Here is a 13,488-nt window from a genome sequence, read left to right on the forward strand (position 1 = left end):
ACTGCATAATCCACATAAACCAGCACTAATGTTCTGTAAAGTGGTAATATTACACCCCTGTCCCACACATCTCTTTTAATACACAACAGTATCCTGCTGGCCTTAAACGCAGCTGATTGACCATCTTCATCAGTAAAAGGGGTTTTCCCACAAAAATATTTTGTTAATCGAGTCCATAAAGATTTTTGTATTTACACTTACTAAACGAATGTTTCTATCCCCAGATATTCCAGGACTAATGTTAGAATAGCGCCACCTGCTGTTTTAATTAAAAAGCCTTTCTGTGTCTGGTCTACTCCAGTAAACGGTCTAAGATGGTCACACATCCTCAATCAATTTTCTATACAGTGGAGGAGAAAAGTAAGACTGATCAGGTGGAACAATTATTGCGGTGGACACAAAAGAAACAGCAGCTGACATTATTCTAACATTACTTCTGGAAAATCCGGGAGTAGAAACATTCTTCTTAAATGTTGCTATGAAAAAGGTGAAAAGAGGCAGCAAATCTAAAGCATTTCTGCACCAAAATCTGGGATAAAAATTTGCTGTCGCACATTTTCTGCAGATTAGTTGAAACTTGTGTTAATAAGATGGCCAATTTGAAAACTAGTGAAAGTGCAACTTTATTTCTTAAAATATTGTTCTTGTCTCTAAAAATCCCTCTAAAGTGCTGACCACCAGGAGTCTCCCTTCCTTCTAATATTCTGCCCACTGCGTGTTCTCAAGTGAAATCCATCTCTAGTAATAGATATAAGACAGAACACAGGAAGTAGAGGAGGGTGATGTCTCATGCTGACCACAGAAGCCTATGGATTTGTGACTGGAAGAGAAGAAGGAGAGAGACACACATACAGATGCTGCAGCAGCTAAGGCTAAATTCACATCTGTGCTAGTGATTTAGTTTTACTGCTCCTTTATGAGTGCAGGAAAATTGAATCCTCTGGATGAACATATTCGTCTCCTAATGGAACCATACTGTGCCGAAAAGACCCCTTTGACTATAGTGGGATCTGTTTGGTTCCTGCACCTGTCCCTTTTATTGTTACAAGCGAAAAAAGTCCTGCATGCACAACTTTTTTGATCTGGCATTTCATGCCAGATCTTTGCCCTAGAGAAGTGATGGCGAACCTTTTAGAAACCGAGTGCCCAAACTGCAAAACAAAACCCGCTTATTTATCCCAAAGTGCCAACACGTCAGGGGGCAGAGCTTATCACGACGTATGATTTTTACCTCCGTTGTTCTTAAAAAGACAGGGCCGCTTCAAAATAGACAGGGTACAGATTGTGCCTGCTTTTGGATGCGGAAATGCTGTGGAATTTGCAGCAAAAAATTCCGCTGAGGACATTCTGCAAGTTTTTTACCTAGTGTAATCATATCCCAGCAGTGATAGTGACCCCCCCCCCCCGAGCAGCCCCAGCGGTAATAGTGCCCCCTTCCCCCCTTATCAGCGGCCCCAGTGTTGAGAGCTACCCCCTATGAGCGGCCCCAGCGGTAAGAGTGCTACCCCTCCCCACTAGGAGCGCCCCCCAGCGGTAAGAGTGACGCCACGCGGCAGCCCCCAGCGGTAAGAGTGATGCCACACAGAGGCCCTCAGCGGTAAGAATGATGCCGCGTGGAGGCCCCCAGCGGTAAGAGTAACGCTGCATGGCAGCCCCCAGTAGTATTAACGCCCCCCTTGAGACCCATATTCTTATCCCCCTCCTCTGCGCTGCTGCTGGCTCTAATCGCAGGTGCACTGTGCCGGACGTGTGGAACCAAGTAGGAGACGTCAGAGGTACTGGCCCTGTCACACCTCTAGCTGTGGATTGGCTTCCAAGATACTTGGGTCGTCCCCCATGCTGTACTGCTGAAAAGCATCTGCGAAGGAGTGCTCCGCTCCCCATCTGCCTGTGAGCAGCGAAGGCCATGGCATCTGCTGAAGGGAGAGGAGGCAGGGGACCGGAGTAGCGGTAAGCGGCCGCATCGTGGCTCTGCTGGTGCTGTAGCCAGTCAGTCCCCTGATTGTAGTCTCCGCTCCCTTGGTGCTACAGCAGCCCTGCTCACCTGCCTGGCCAGCCCTGCAGGAAATGTCAAGTCCGCGGAGCTCGTCAGCTGTGAGGTTATCGCCATGTACAGCAGCCGCCCTTGCCGATCAATCACTCAACTCCTCCGGTGAATACAGTCAGCAGCCCCGCGCACTCAGATAGCCTCAGACGCCTAGGAAATGTGTAGCACTCACTCGTTGGAGGGACCGCTGCGCCGGGATCAGTGCAGCTAGCAGCACAGCCGAGTGCCCGCGGGGTGGCCCCGGCCCATGCCGGTATTCTGCAAAGTGGTGAGCGGCTGATGGTGACACGTGCCAGCAGGGAGGGCTCTGAGTCCCGCCTCTGGCACACGTGCCATAGGTTCGCCATCACTGCCCTAGAGGCTCTGAATGAAGTCCCCAAAGAAAATGTGAATAGAGTCTAACTGAAGGTTGGAAATGGAGCCTACAGAGGGGAACATAGAAGATAAATGCAGGATAGAAGTCCTATAATGGCCAGAAATAGCGTTATTCCTGATGTTCACACACGACAGCTTATTCTGAAAAGTGATCTGAAAGCGCAAGGTACACTTTACATGTATTTGATCTCCGAGCCTGTATTTGCTTTTTACAATTTAGGCCGCCTGCAGACGGGTGGAAATTCCGCAGCGGGAATTTCCACTCCTGGAAGCTGCCATAGGATTGCGTTAACAAACGCAATCCTATGCAGACGGCCACGATTTGGCCGCGCAAAATGTTGTACGGCAAACAAATCGCGGCATGCTCTATTTCTGTGCAGAGCCCAGCACAGAAACGTCACTCACCGTCCGCCGGCTCCGTTCTGCGCATGTGCCGGCGGCCCGGCAGCCGACACATGAAAGAGCTGGGGCCGTGGGAGCAGGTGAGTGACCCGCTGCTCTCTGCAGACGCTCGGGTCGGGTCTGGCTGCGAGAATTCTCGCAGCCGGATCCGACCTGGCCGACTGCAGGCGACCTTAGGCAAAATGAAATTATATTGTGGTCACTGTTTCCAAGGCTTTTGTGGACACTGACATTTGCTACAAGCTCTGCACCGTTAAAAAATATGTACATCAATTAGTTTCTGCAGAACCAGCCCCCAAAGCTTTTACTTGCTAAACTTCTGACATTTGTGAACACATACTGGCCAATTTTTCACATTCTGTTTCAAGAAAGTGATTTTCTGATATTTTGTTGGCACATTTGTCTTAAGTGTTGGTTTGTAGCAGTTGGATATACTTATCCACTGCCCTAATCCTTGCCGCACAGTCTACTTCTCCACCCTCCAATATGCTGTGACCCTTTTCTAATCTAGATCTACTGTATCCCTTTATTTTCTGCCTTGTTGTTCCCCCTCTACCCTAGTATGAATACTCTACTACCCCTGCTAGGATTCTGTCCCCAAGCAGAGCAGACTCCTCCATCCAGGTACAAATCATCACCAGCAGAGTACAGTTTTTTACTACAATGAAAAGTCCAACAGGTGCTCTTGAAAGCCAAAACCTTCCCCCTTGCACTCAGACTTAAAGGGGTTGTCTGACTTTTTTTTTACTGATGACTTATCCGCTGGGGTGGATTAAGAGTACCATGGACTTTGGGCTGTATGTAGATTGTAAGTCCCCACAAGGTTTAATTATGATATGATGCTTACTGCACATAGTCATTGTGCGTTTGGGTGCCATTTCTATTTAGTAAACTTTGTTCTTTTACCATATTAATAAAGTAAGCTAGGTTCTAAATTAATTAACACAAGAGAGGACAGTATGTAATGGCAAATGTGATTTAACCCCTTGAGTGGCACGCCCGGAAATTTTCCGGGACGAGCTCCACTGCTCATAGTGACATAGCCCGGAAGATTTCCGGGCTATGTATCACTATGGGAGCTGCAGAGCACAATGCCACAAGCTGTGACAGTGTGCTCTGCCTGCACAGATCCACAGAGAACAAAGCAAGGGCTTTGAAAAACCAGCAGAAGATATTGCCGACATGTCGGCAATGTCCTGCTTTGTTTACAGGTTGCCATAGAGACCATCGGCTTGTCAGAAGCAAGCCGATGGTCTCTGTGGCAGGGAGAGCTGGTTGTTAGCTGTCAGAGGACAGCTAGGTACCAGCTCTTACAGCAGAGATCAGAGAAAACCTCCGATCTCTGCTGTGTTAACCCTTTACATGCTGCAGTCTATGTGACTGCAGCATGTAAAGGGCTGTCACTGCAGCATGTAAAGGGCTGTCACCATCGGACCCCTGGAATGTGATCAGGGGTCCTGATGGGTCCCTGTGGAAGTCCCCTAAAGGGACAAAAAAAAATAAAAAAATTTTAAAAAATTAAAAAAAAAAAAAGTAAAAAAATTATTAAAAAAATAAAAAAAACACTTGTCTCCCTTTACTTTGTAAAAAATCAAAAATACAATCACACATGTGGTATCCATGTGCGTCGTAATGACCCAGAGAAGGAAGTTAATACATTATTTAACCCCTTAATGACGTGGCCCCTTTTTTCTTTTTTCCCCATTTCTTTTTTTCCTCCCCCCTGTTTAAAAAATCACAACTTGTCCCGCAAAAAACAAGCCCTTATATGGCCATGTCAATGGAAAAATGAAAAAGTTATGGCTCTTGAGACGCAACTGCAAAACTAGTTGAAATTCAATGATTAGACCATTTTAAAAAACCTGCCCTGGTGGGCACGACAGGGTGGTAGGAAACACGCCACTCAAGGGGTTAAGAGTGATAAATGTAAAGTTCTGCACATGGGCAGGGAAATACATGTCACCATTACACACAAAATTGGAAACCACTGGGTAAAACTGACATAGAAAAGGACTTGGGGGTTTTAGTTAACTGCAAGCTAAACTGGAGCAACCAGTGTCAGGCAGCTGCTGCCAAGGCAAAAAAGGATCATGGGGTGCATCAGAAGAGGTCATGGGGCATATAATGAGAACATTCCTCTTTCTTCTGTTCTTCCTCTTTACAAATCACTGGTCAGGTCACACATGGAATATTGTGGACAGTTTTGGGCACCGGTACTCAAAAAGGACCTATTAGAGCTTGAGCGAAGAAAAGTCCTAAATGTATTGCGTGCACTACAATACCCAGAGAGGTTACCCAAATTGCCGTTATTTAGTTTAGAAAAAAGATGGCTGAGGGCGCGACCTGATAACTGTATGAATATATATATATATATCATGTTTTTGCTATTATTTTTCTTTTTGACTACTTTGGCACAATAAAATCACATTTTTTTCAAGAAAAAAATTGAATCTGCATCGCCTCATTCTAAGATTTAAAGCATTTTTATTTTTCGGCAATGGAGCACTGTGAGAGCTTGTTTTTTGTGGAAAGAGATGTAGTTTTTATTTCATTTTGAGGTACATCTAACTTTTCAATTGTTTTTTATTGTGTTTTTTGGGGGGAAAAATAGCATTTCTAGCTTTAGGGCCCATTTAGACTGGTGGAATGTCGGGCAAACGATGCCCGTCACTTGTCCCCATGCTTCCTGCTCCCGTGCAGTTTACACTAAATGATTAGTGCATTGTACATCGTTTATGCTGGATAAGCGATGGACAATGTGCTGAACGATCATTGTTCAGTGTAAATAGCAGCCGTTCAGTAATGAACGGCCGCTATGTCAAGTCAATGGAGAGGGCCGGGGGAGCGCGAGGAGAGAAATCTCCTCCAGCCTCCCCGCCCCCCTGCTGGCCGCTCTGTGAGAGAGCCAGTGCTACTAGCTCCCCGCAACAGCACAGGAGCGAGGATACACAGATACAAGTGTCGGGCATCGTTTGCCCGACATTCGTCACGTCTTAATTAGAGATGAGCGAACGTACTCGTTTCGAGTACTTACGCACCCGAGTACCGCCATTTTCGAGTACTTCAGTACTCGGGTGAAAAGATTCGGGGGGCGGGGAGAGGCGTGGCGGTGCGGGGGGTAGCAGCGGGGAACAGGGGGGAGCCCTCTCTCTCTCCCTCTCCCCCCCACTCCCCACTGCTACCCCCCGTGCCGCCACGGCGCCCCCCAAATTTTTTCGCCCGAGTACGGAAGTACTCGGAAATCGCGGTATTCGGGCGAAAAAGGGGCGTGGCCGAGCACGTTCGCTCATCTCTAGTCTTAAATGGACCTTTTAGTTTTTAAAATTATTTCTACATTGTTCGCCATGCATGATGAATAACAATATATTTTCATTGCTGGATTGTTACAAATGCAGTAATAACTCCTATTTTGTTTTGATTTTTCGAAAAAAAGTTTTTTTATGGGGAAATGTTGTTTTTCTTAAACTGGATTTCTTTTTTTAAATTAAAACGTATTGAACTTTTTTTGACACTATTTTGTTAATAAGTAATGAATAAGCAATAGTTCAGTCGTTAGGATAGTGCACTGCATTACTTATGTAGTGCATTCAACTAAGTATATGACAGCAGCCTATTAGATTCTGCTGGAGGCAGCGCCTCTTAGGCTGAGTTACATGGTAAACATGGCTGTCATGGGAACCCATTGGTAACTTGCGATCACACTGTGGGATGCCAATGCATGACAGAAGGCCCTCCCACTCCTTTTCATCTGCTTACATGCTACAGTTGCTATTAATTGGGGCATGTAAGGGATTAAACTACAAGAATCTGAGGTTTTTCTGCTGCTAGCAGCTACAGCAGGAGCCTGGCTGTCAATAGTCAGCCAAGTCACTGTCCTATAAAGATGTATGTGTGGGTTAAAAGTCCATTAGTGAGGTCAATAAAAATGCATATTGGCCGGCACTAAGGGGTTTAGTTAATATTCAAGGATGCCAATAGTTTGAACCACAATTGTATTTCAACAATAACAGAAGTGAGTTTACATTAAGTAATACTAGAACCGAGCCTACAGTATAGATACGGTAAAATAACTAAGCTTACTGTATCGATTAGGTAAGAGAACCAAGTTTACTACATGGATATAATACAAGAAAGAAAAAAAATAGACAGTTGTGGTCAACATTTTCGACACCCCTGAATATTAAATTATATCTAGAGATGAGCGAGCACCAAAATGCTCGGGTGCTTGTTACTCGAGACGAACTTTTTGCGATGCTCGAGGGTTCGTTTCGAGTAATGAACCCCATTGAAGTCAATGGGCGACCCGAGCATTTTTGTATATCGCTGATGCTCGCTAAGGTTTTCATTTGTGATAATCTGGGCAATTCAAGAAAGTGAAGGGAACGACACAGAAACTGATAGGGCAGGCGAGGGGCTACATGTTGGGCCGCATCTCAAGTTCCCAGGTCCCACTATTAAGCCACAATAGCGGCAAGAGTGGGCCCCCCCCCCTCCCAACAATTTTTACATCTGAAAAGCCCTCATTAGCAATGCATACCTTAGCTAAGCACCACACTACCTCCAGCAAAGCACAATCACTGCCTGCATGACACTCCGCTGCCACTTCTCCTGGGTTACATGCTGCCCAACCCCCCTGCACGACCCAGTGTCCACAGCGCACACCAAAGTGTCCCTGCGCAGCCTTCAGCTGCACTCATGCCACACGCTGGCCTCATAGCCACACCACCCTCATGTCTATTTATAAGTGCGTCTGCCATGAGGAGGAACCGCAGGCACACACTGCAGAGGGTTGGCACGGCCAGGCAGCGACCCTCTTTAAAAGGGGCGGGGCGATAGTCCACAATGCTATACAGAAGCAATGAGAAATCCAATCCTGTGCCACCGCCATCAGGAGCTGCACACGTGGGCATAGCAATGGGGAACCCATGTGCCACACACTATTCATTCTGTCAAGGTGTCAGCATGCCCCAGTCAGACCGGGGTTTTTTATAAATAGTCACAGGCAGGTACAACTCCGCAATGGGAATTCCGTGTGCACCCACAGCATGGGTGGCTCACTGGAACCCACCAGCGGTACACAAATATATCCCATTGCATTGCCCATCACAGCTGAGGTAACGTCAGGTTTAATGCAGGTGGGCTTCGGCCCACACTGTATGCCCCAGTCAGACTGGGGTTCTTTAGAAGTGGACACATGCAGTTACAACTCCGTGTGGACCGACAGCATGGGTGGGTCCCAGGAAGCCACCGGCGGTACATAAATATATCCCATTGCATTGCCCATCACAGCTGAGGTAACGTCCGATTAAATGCAGGTGGTCTTCGGCCCACACTGCATGCCCCAGTCTGACCGGGGTTTTTAATACATAGACACTGGCAGGTACAACTCCCTAATGTGAAGTCCCTGTGGACCCACAGCATGGGTGGCTCCCTGGAACCCATCGGCGGTACATAAATGTATCCCATTGCAGTGCCCTGCTCAGCAGAGCTAACGCCACATACAATATAGGTGTGCTTCGGCCCACAGTGCATGCCCCAGTCAGACTGGTAATATGTACCTTAACAGTAACCGCGTTGGTGGGAATGTGGTGGCGACTGCGGACCTAGTAGCGCGGTTTTATTTAGTTGGTTTTCGGAATGTGGCCAGGATTAAGTGGGCCGAGGCGGGGGGATGGTGGGGGGGCTCTCTTGTTGTGTCGGTAAAGGTGAAATTCTTGGACTGCCACCAGACGGACCAATGCAAAGGTATTTTCCAAGAATGTTTTCATTGTTGGAGGAGGAGGGGGATGTTTTTGAGGCACTACGTGTCCTCTCCACGTGTCCGTGGTTATATGCACCTTAACAGTAACCGCGTTGGTGGGAAATGGCCTCGCCACCATCATGTTGTTGGGAAGCCTCCGTTTCCACACCCCAGTGACATAGCATTAGCAGCGGTATAGGTAGAGTCCAGAATTAGTAACATTTCAGCGGTAGCATTAGGGACAGGCCCCAGTAACATATCATTAGCAGCATTATAGGGGGAGCACAGTATTAGTTCCATTTCAGTAGTAGTAGCAGTCCATGCAGGCCCCAATAACTATTCCGAAGCAGCAGTATAGGGGGAGCACAGTATTAGTTCCATTTCAGTAGTAGTAGCATTCAAGACAGGCCACTGTAACATTCCCGTTGCAGCAGTTTAGGGAGATAACAGTCTCTTTCACATTTCAGTAGTTGCAGTATAGACAAGACCCCAGTTACATTTATGTTTATGTAGCAAAAGTGTAGGCCAACCCCACACACCTTGCTGTACCATGAGTGCAGGCGAAGCCCATAAAAATTACTAGGATTACACTGTAGGCGAGGGCCCAAAAAATTGGTGTACCAACAGTACTAATGTAGCTCAGAAAAATTGCCCATGCCCAACCAAGAGGGCAGGTGAAACCCATTAATCGCTTTGGTTAATGTGGCTTAATTTGTAACTAGGCCTGTAGGCAGCCCAGTTAAAATAAAAATTGGTTCAGGTGCAAGTTTCAACGCTTTAATGAGAATTGAAACGTATAAACATTGTTTACTAAAGTAATATGACTGAGCCTTGTGGGCCTAAGAAAAATTGCCCGTTCGGCGTGATTACGTGAGGTTTCAGGAGGAGGAGCAGGAGGAGGAGGATGAATATAATACACAGATTGATGAAGCTAAAAGGTCCCCGTTTTTGATGGTGATAGAGAACGATGCTTCCATCCGCGGGTGCAGCCTACGTATTGTTTAGGTACCGCTGCTGTCCGCTGGTGGAGAAGAGAAGTCTGGGGAAATCCAGGCTTTGTTCATCTTTATGAGTGTGCGCCTGTCGGCACTGTCAGTTGACAGGTGGGTACGCTTGTCCGTGATGATTCCCCCAGCCGCACTAAACACCCTCTCTGACAAGACGCTAGCCGCAGGACAAGCAAGCACCTCCAGGGCATACAGCGCGAGTTCAGGCCACGTGTTCAGCTTTGACACCCAGTAGTTGTAGGGGGCAGAGGCGTCACGGAGGACGGTCGTGCGATCGGCTACGTACTCCCTCACCATCCTTTTACAGTGCTCCCGCCGACTCAGCCTTGACTGGGGAGCGGTGACACAGTCTTGCTGGGGAGCCATAAAGCTGTCAAAGGCCTTGGAGAGTGTTCCCCTGCCTGTGCTGTACATGCTGCCTGATCTCCGCGCCTCCCCTGCTACCTGGCCCTTGGAACTGCGCCTTCTGCCACTAGCGCTGTCGGATGGGAATTTTACCATCAGTTTGTCCGCCAGGGTCCTGTGGTATAGCATCACTCTCGAACCCCTTTCCTCTTCGGGTATGAGAGTGGAAAGGTTCTCCTTATACCGTGGGTTGAGCAGTGTGTACACCCAGTAATCCGTAGTGGCCAGAATGCGTGTAACGCGAGTGTCACGAGAAAGGCATCCTAACATGAAGTGCGCCATGTGTGCCAGGGTACCTGTACACAACACATGGCTGTCCTCACTAGGAAGATCACTTTCAGGATCCTCCTCCTCCTCCTCCTCCTCCTCCTCCTCAGGCCATACACGTTGAAAGGATGACAGGCAAGCAGCATGGGTACCCTCAGCAGTGGGCCAAGCTGTCTCTTCCCTCTCCTCCTCATGCTCCTCCCCCTCCTCCTCAACGCGCTGAGATATAGACATGAGGGTGCTCTGACTATCCAGCGACATACTGTCTTCCCCCGCCTCCATTTCCGAGCGCAAAGCGTCTGCCTTTATGCTTTGCAGGGAACTTCTCAAGAGGCATAGCAGAGGAATGGTGACGCTAATGATTGCAGCATCGCCGCTCACCATCTGGGTAGACTCCTCAAAGTTTCCAAGGACCTGGCAGATGTCTGCCAACCAGGCCCACTCTTCTGTAAAGAATTGAGGAGGCTGACTCCCCACTACGCCGCCCATGTTGGAGTTGGTATTCCACTATAGCTCTATGCTGCTCATAGAGCCTGGCCAACATGTGGAGCGTAGAGTTCCACCGTGTGGGCACGTCGCACAGCAGTCGTTGCACTGGCAGATTAAACCGATGTTGCAGGGTGCGCAGGGTGGTAGCATCCGTCTTGGACTTGCGGAAATGTGCGCAGAGCCGGCGCACCTTTCCGAGCAGGTCTGACAAGCGTGGGTAGCTTTTCAGAAAGCGCTGAACCACCAAATTAAAGATGTGGGCCAGGTATGGCACGTGCGTGAGGCTGCCGAGCTGCAGAACCGCCACCAGGTTACGGCCGTTGTCACACACGACCATGCCCGGTTGGAGGCTGAGCGGCGAAAGCCAGCGGTGGGTCTGCTCTGTCAGACCCTGCAGCAGTTTGTGGGCCGTGTGCCTCTTCTCTCCTAAGCTAAGTAGTTTCAGCATGGCCTGCTGGCGCTTGCCCACCGATATGCTGCCACCCCGCGCGACACCGACTGGTGGCGACGTGCTGCTGCTGACACATCTTGATTGCGAGACAGAGGTTGCGTAGGAGGAGGGTGGTTTAGTGGAGGAAGCATACACCGCCGCAGATACCAGCACCGAGCTGGGGCCCCCAATTCTGGGGGTGGGTAGGACTTGAGTGGTCCCAGGCTCTGACTCGGTCCCAGCCTCCACTAAATTCACCCAATGTGCCGTCAGGGAGATATAGTGGCCCTGCCCGCCTGTGCTTGTCCACGTGTCCGTTGTTAAGTGGACCTTGGCAGTAACCGCAGTGGTGAGGGCGCGTACAATGTTGCGGGAGACGTGGTCATGCAGGGCTGGGACAGCACATCGGGAAAAGTAGTGGCGACTGGGAACCGAGTAGCGCGGGGCCGCCGCCGCCATCATGCTTTTGAAAGCCTCCGTTTGCACAAGCCTATACGGCAGCATCTCCAGGCTGATCAATTTGGCTATGTGCACGTTTAACGCTTGAGCGTGCGGGTGCGTGGCGGTGTACTTGCGCTTGCACTCAAACAGTTGCGCTAGTGACGGCTGGACGCTGCGCTGAGAGACATTGCTGGATGGGGCCGAGGACAGCGGAGGTGAGGGTGTGGGTGCAGGCCGGGAGACGGTCGTGCCTGTGTCCTGAGAGGGGGGTTGGATCTCAGTGGCAGGTTGGGGCACAGGGGGAGAGGCAGTGGTGCAAACCGGAGGCAGTGAACGGCCTTCGTCCCACCTTATGGGGTGCTTGGCCATCATATGCCTGCGCATGCTGGTGGTGGTGGCTCCCCGGCTTATCTTGGCGTGACAAACCTTGCACACCACAATTCCTCGGTCGTCTGCACTCTCAGTGAAAAACTGCTAGACCTTTGAGCACCTCGGCCTCTGCAGGGTGGCATGGCGTGAGGGGGCGCTTTGGGAAACAGTTGGTGGATTATTCGGTCTGGCCCTGCCTCTACCCCTGGCCACCGCACTGCCTCTTCCAACCTGCCCTGCTGCTGCACTTGCCTCCCCCTCTGAAGACCTGTCCTCAGTAGGCTTAGCAAACCAGGTGGGGTCAGTCACCTCATCGTCCAGCTGCTCTTCCTCCGAATCCTCTGTGCGCTCCTCCCTCGGACTTACTGCCCTTACTACTACCTCACTGATAGACAACTGTGTCTCATCATCATCGTCCTCCTCACCCACTGAAAGCTCTTGAGACAGTTGCCGGAAGTCCCCAGCCTCATCCCTCGGACCCCGGGAACTTTCCAAAGGTTGGACATCGGTCACGACAAACTCCTCCGGTGGGAGAGGAACCATTGCTGCCCATTCTGGGCAGGGGCCCGAGAACAGTTCCTGGGAGACTGCCTGCTCCGCAGAATGTGTCATTTTCATGGAGTGAGGAGGCTGGGAGGAAGGAGGAGCAGCAGCCAGAGGATTCAGAGTTGCAGCAGTGGGCGGCGTAGAAGTCTGGGTGGTCGATAGATTGCTGGATGCACTTTCTGCCATCCACGACAGGACCTGCTCACACTGCTCATTTTCTAATAAAGGTCTACCGCGTGGACCCATTAATTGTGAGATGAATCTGGGGACCCCTGAAACTTGCCTCTCTCCTAATCCCGCAGCAGTCGGCCGCGATACACCTGGATCAGGAGCTCGGCCTGTGCCCACATCCTGACTTGGGCCTCCGCGTCCTCGCCAGCGTCCACGTCCTCTAGGCCTACCCCTACCCCTCAGCATGGTGTATTAGGAGTAGAGCAGAAACAGAACGCTGTAATTAAATGTGCTGCTTATTGGCCTGTGGTTGGAGGCTGACTTCGCTTACAGAACGCACAGCAGAGCCAGGAAACAATTTTGCGCACGCCTGTAGTGAGACATAGGTGCGTAGGACTGAGCTAGTGGAATTCACAGCGCAGAAGCAGTCAAGTCGCCAAAGGGCAGTGGTACGCCTTAAGTATTTTGCTTCAATTTGTTTAAATGGTGAGCTGAAACACCAGACAGATACTGTATGCAGCATATATATTGTATACTCTTTCCCTCTGGCGCTATGACGGCGGTGATGTAACTGGCACAGCAGAGCCAGGAAACAATTTTGCGCACGCCTGCTGTAACGCTTAGCTGCGTATTAATTAGGACTACTACCCCCAGCAGACATGCAGTACACTGAAGACTGTCACAGGCAGCCCAAAGATAGTATTTTTCCCCAATTTTTTTGAAAAAGCCCACTGCCTGTATAGACAGTATATCTCTTTCACCTTTCCCTCTTTCCCTGCCTCACCAGTACTGCCCCTAT

This window comes from Eleutherodactylus coqui, chromosome 3, assembly GCF_035609145.1.
Source record: "Eleutherodactylus coqui strain aEleCoq1 chromosome 3, aEleCoq1.hap1, whole genome shotgun sequence".
In the NCBI taxonomy this organism is placed as follows: domain Eukaryota; kingdom Metazoa; phylum Chordata; class Amphibia; order Anura; family Eleutherodactylidae; genus Eleutherodactylus; species Eleutherodactylus coqui.